Genomic DNA, 6,378 nt, shown 5'->3' on the forward strand with positions numbered 1-6,378 from the left:
GAGGTGGTACAGGTTGTTGTCGACGGTGACTGTTGTCACCGGAGGGAGGGAAGGACGGCGACGGTTGGTTGTTGACGGTGGCGGCAGATCTAGGCGGTGATGAGCTACGGCCGGAGCTGGAAGACGAGCCGTGGCCGAAGCTGGCCGATGCGCCGTGGCTGTAGGAGCTGGTCGGATTCTCGGGTTAGGAGATCGGGTTGGGTTCGGTCAGCGAACGGTGTTCGCCTGCGGTGGCTGTTTCGCCGGCGAACGGAGGGAGGTTTGGCGGATGGCAGCTTTGCTGAGGAGGGAGAGAGGAGGAAGCTGCGGTTGTGGGGGTGGTAGTGTTGTGGTTGGCGGTCGCCGGCCGGCGGCGAAGCGGTGGGAGTTCAAAATTTTTTAAGAGAGAAAGAGAGAGAGTGGAGAGAGAAAGCTGATGATATTTTTTGTTACCCTCTACTATTCATTTTTTTTTTGTATGTGGGTATGTATATATATTGTGTTTTGAGGACTTTTTTTTTTGACAAGAAAAAGAGAGGGGGTGGGGTAACGTGGGGTAAGGGGTAGTGGTGAGGTGTTATTTTTTTATTGGGTAGGTGGTTAGGATAAGATAGGATTGATTATTTTATTATTTGTTTTATTATTTTTTTTGTATTTTGTGGGGTGTAATCACGTGGGTGAGGATACACGGTAGGATAAAATAAGAGTAGATAAAAATGGCATCGTGGAGGGTACATGATATGCTAAGGTAGAAAATGAATAAACTCAAACTTCTAAGAGGGGCAAAATTACGTGTCTACATCACCTGTAATCAAACTCACCACTGTTAAGTGTTTACTTACTATTGTTATTAAAAGAGGTTGGATAGTATTTCAGTTGGGATGTTTTTCTTCATGATGATCTCCATGAAGAGGTCTATATGAAAATTCCACCCGGGCTTGAGGTTTCTGCCTCTACCTCTTCTACTCCTTTGGTTTGTAGACTGAGAAAATCTCTTTATGGGCTTAGACAAGCCTCCAGACAGTGGTTCTCCAAGTTATTCGAGGCTTTGATTTTTCAGGGATATTCTTCTAGCTTGAATGATTATTCCCTTTTCACTAAACATTCAGGTGTTTCCCTTATTATTCTTGTTGTTTATATTGATGATATTCTCTTAGCTAAATATGAATTATCTCAAAGATTTTTTGATGCTCAGTTCAAAATTAAATATTTGGTCCATGTGCATTATTTTCTTGGTCTTGAAATTTTTGGCTCATCCTCAGGGGTACCTTATGAACCAGCACAAATACCTTACTAATCTGCTTACTAAATTCAACTATCATCACTATTCTTTGTTTTTACCCCTCTTGACCCTTCCATAAAATTATCCATGGACATGGGATCTCCACTTGCTGATCCCATCCTCTTCAAAAGACATGTTGGTAAGTTGAACTTTCTTCAATATACGAGATCTGACATTCCATTTTTAGTCCAGCATTTGAGTCAGTTCCTCTAACCTCCCCAGGAACCTCACTTACTTGCAGCTTTACATGTTTTGAGATATTTGTCCAAGGATCCTTCGCAGGGCATCCTGCTTTCTAGATCTGCTGATTTTCTCTCCAAGCTTTCTCTGATTCTGATTGGACAACCTGCTCTATTTACAGAAAATATCTCTCAGGACATTATATTTTGCTTGGTGGTAGCCCTATATCTTAGAAGAGGAAGAAATAACTCACTATCTCTCTATCTTCTGTTAAGGCAGAGTATAGAGCTTTGAGAAGGGTTGTTGCTGAGATTGCTTGGCTTGTTCGACTTTCGGGTGATATTGGTTTACCTATCACTACTTTTGTCCCTGTGTTTTATGATAGCCAGGAAACCTTGCATATTGTCAAGAATTATGTGTTTCATAAGCATACTAAATACATCGAAATCGATTGTCATTATGTTTGTGAGTGTCTTAATGATAGTCTTATCTCTCTTTACTTTGTTTCCAGCAGCAACCAGCTAACTAATGTTATAACCCTCCAACTTGAGGGGAGTTGTAGAGATACATAAAACAACTGATAAGGCCCAACATAAAGAGTTACAATCCAGTTAATTGTTTCTTTGATTTTATGTATATGGGCCTATGTATAACCGATCCACTTTAATAGTTTTACACAAGTATATAAAAGATAAGATATTTTGTTGACTTTGGTTCAACTGAATAAGATTTAATCATCTAGAAGGGTCGGTTGACCTTCTCATTTTCTTCTCTCTAAATCTTCATCTCTTTAGCATTCTTTAGCATTTATCTTCACAGGTTCCGCCATGAATGCTTGTTAGTGCGACCTTTACAATTTGTTAGCTAGAGTCATCTCCTCAATAAAAAAAATGAGAATGATGAGATTTCAAGTTCAAATTTCATGTAAAGCAAAAAATAATATAAGTCAATTCATTTTTATTTGTTCACATTTTGATGCACAAAGTTAATAATGTCCATATTGATAAAAAGTAACAACTATCTTATAAAATTAATGGAATGTGTGTAATTTAACTTGAACATCGATATTAGAGTAGAATATATGTTACTCCATCCATTTCAAAATAGTTGATTTTTATTAACTTTACACCCTCCATAAGAAGAGAAGTTTACATATTACTACACCTTAACTTATTATTTATTACCTAAAATCTCAATTTCTTAAACTAATTAATTGCAAAAATTTCAAATTTTGCTTTATCTCTTCAAATCATTAATACATCACATCTATCTCAAGATTCTATACGCATTTCATTCTGTCATTTAAAAAAAAGTATTATTAGTAATTATAAAAATATATCAAACTTGCAAACTTCTATCTGCACAATTTAATTCAGGAAAAAATTGAAAAAGAGAAAACAAAAGAAAACAAATCTTGGGTCTTTCAAACATAAGAAAAAGGAAAAAGGAGAAAATGTGTTTCAAAAGAGATAATGACTTGAGTGTTTTAAACCTTAATTTTTATTTTTTTGATCAAAATCTTTGGCTATATTCTTCCCCAATTCGTATTCGTCCTTCTAAATTCATCGTCTCTAAAGTCGACGACATTACGCTATCCCTAACTATTATCGGCGACGCTGCTAAAGGTCAATCCAAACCCCAACACCTCGTCAGATTTGTAATTATACCTGCAAATTTCTTGTCACGTCCTAATAAAAAATGTGTAAATATTTTGCTCCCAATAATGTGCTACTTTGCTATTTCATATCCTTTTTGCCATTTTCTTTTCCAATTTTTGTTTCCTTCCTTTTCAATAGCGGTTAGGAGTGGCCGGCGAGAGGTCCACTGTGGCATCCTCCAACATCGGATCTCGAATGATTCATACAGAATTCATATATAGATCTCAAATTTTCTTCATCAAATCTTGAATCCACAACATCCTCCATCATCACATCTCAAATTTACGGCGGTGTACAAGACAACTTAAGCCATGAGGAATTCTAGAGTTCGGTGATGATGATGTTAATAAAGATACATAAGAATGATCTATCTGTTAAGAGAGTTTGGGGTTACATAAAAATGATGTATCTGATAGAAAAGGACAAGAAGATACATCACGCGATCTTTCACCAAATGTAGAAAAGCTACATATCTTACCTATTATTAGGTTACAGATACATAAGAAAGATGTGTTTGATTGAAAATCTACAAAAATCATCTATTGGAATGTCTTTTGTCTTATATATGTATCAGAATGTGTCTCTATGATATTAATACATAAGAGTTATCTATCGATACTTATGTATCATATGGTGATGAATCGTGAGTCTTAGAGATGTATCGCTACAATGAATAAAAAGTCGAGATTTTACATAAATATCAAAACAATTTAGATTTTATGTAATTAGTTATTAAACTGTCGGAATTTATGAAAATTATATAGATATTTATTAGTTACCAAATTGGTCTTATCAATTATACTTTGAAAATATAAATTTGAGTGTATATATTTTATGTAGTTATTTAATGTTAGGGGTAGTGTTGAAAAAACATAACAAATTTTTCTTACTTTCATAAATGAAACAACTAAATTGAAACAAATACTTTTAACAAAAGGGTAAAAAAAATGAAACGGAGCATGTATAAAAGGATACTAGTAATTGCTAGCTGTTGATGATCAAGTCCCCGTTTTTCATTAGTCATAGATGGCGTCGTGTTGGAAGTAATTGGATCTTTCCTCGATTTAGAGTGACCAAAGCATCTATAGAATTTGTTGTAATAATGATAATGATAATAATAATAACCAATATGAGTTGTGATGCAGTGGATGAGGCTGTTCCACCCTTAATCAGAGGTCAAGGGTTCGACCCTGGGTATGGAGAAAACTCTTTTGGGAGTGCTACCACCTTAATGGGCCCTGCAACGCGCGATCCGGATTAACTGGGGCTCCAATATGGGCACCGGACACCAGATGAAAAACAAAAAAAATGATAATAATAATAATAAGACAAAATAGTTTGATGGACCCTTTTACTTGGTCTGTTTTGTAAAGTGGATACTCCTACTTATACATTTGTCATCTGGACCCTTGAACCCATTTAAAACCAATTTTTAATTCTTTATTTGCTTATGTGGCATTAACTTGATGATTTGACAAAACAAGTGTAAACCCATGTTCTTTTGGGCGCGTGATTAAATTTTAAAAATATTTATAATATTTAAAAAATTAAAAAAATAGTAAATTAAAAAAAAAAAACCCCCCCCCCCCCCCACTCTCCGTTTCAATATCCCCTCGGGCTGTTCAACACCACCACCCTGTGTCCCGCCATGCCGTCCACCACCTTCCCCAATCCCTGCCACACTGTCCACCACTCTTCCCCATCCCCCGCGCCGTCCACCACCTTTCCCCATCCCCCCGCGCCGTCCACCACCCTCAACCCATCCCCCCACGCCGTCCACCACCCTCAACCCGTCCCGCCATGTCGTCCACCTACATCAGCCCAAACAACACCCCCACAGCCCCTCCTCCCCGAACCATTTTAATTATTACAATAATTAATATCCTATTATAATTAAGTTATAGTAATAGGATATAATTATTATTTTAATTTTTAAATAATACTAATAAAGATGAATTTTATTTTAAAAAATAAATTTTTAATTTATTATTTTGCTATTTATTTAATTGGTAAAGATGAATTTTGTTAAATAATGGTGGAGATGAATTTTTTTTTCGGTTAAGTTTTTTGATTATATGATATATAGTGAAATTTCAAGTTAAAATTTCCTCTTCGTTGTTGAAGTTTTTGATTTTGTAATATAAATTACAAGATTTTTTTTATTTTGAATTGTAAGTTTTAAGTTATTATTTTATTTTTTGCCTATTTTTTATTTAATATTATTAATTAATAATTTTAAAATTAATTAATGAAGATATTATGACATGTCATGATTATATGACATGGATATGATATGGAGATGACGTGGATCTTTTTAAATGAGAGTGAGACACACACATGGTCTGAAGGGTCTAAAGTAGGGATAATTACATAACTTAGCCAACATTGACTCCTAAGGGTCGTTTGGTGTGAGGCATAAGTAATCCAAGGGAAAAGTTATCCCGGGATAAAATAAAAGATCACTTAAATCCCTCGTTTGGTTGGAGGGATAAATTCATGGTGGGATAACTTATCCCACCATTTTTTTCATAGTGATGAGATAACTTATCCCATATGCATGGTGGGATAAGTTATCTCGGAATAATTAATCCCGGTATTAGTTATCACGGGATAACAATTTCCCAACCAAATGATCCCTTAATTACCTTATTTAGTCTAATTACAATTAATTACAATTTATAGCCTCCTCTTGCCTATTAATTTTTTATAGTTACAATTCATAGCCTCTCTCGTGTATTTTTTTCTCTATTTTCTATTACTTTCCTTTTTCAGTTTTTTCCTTCATTTTTCCTTTTCTTTTCTTTTTTCGTTTTGTCTTTCTTTTCATTTTTCAATTTTTTCTTTTTTGCTTTTTTTTTTCGTTTGTATTTTTTAATTTTTATTTTTTCTCCCTTTTTTTGTTTTTTTTGTCTATTTTATATTACTCTTCTTTTTTCTTTTTTCTTCATTTTTTCTTTTCCTTTTTTTGTTTTCTCTTTCTTCTTTCCTTTTTCAACTTTTCTTTTTCATTATCTCTTTTTCATTTTGCATTTTTTTTTCTTTTTCTCCTTTTCCTTTTTATCTTTTATCCTTCCTTTTTTTTTTCTTTATTTTCTATTATTCGCTTTTTTTTTTGTATTTTTTCTCCTTTATCTCACATTTTTTCTCCTTTTTTTATTTTTTATTTTTCTCTTTCTTTTCATTTATGCGAACTAGCAAACACAAATACAAGTGTGAACTATATTTTAATTTTTTTCTTTTTTGCTTTTGTATTTTTTTCTTCTTTTTTTCCTTCCCCCC

This window comes from Capsicum annuum, chromosome 3, assembly GCF_002878395.1.
Source record: "Capsicum annuum cultivar UCD-10X-F1 chromosome 3, UCD10Xv1.1, whole genome shotgun sequence".
Classification (NCBI taxonomy): domain Eukaryota; kingdom Viridiplantae; phylum Streptophyta; class Magnoliopsida; order Solanales; family Solanaceae; genus Capsicum; species Capsicum annuum.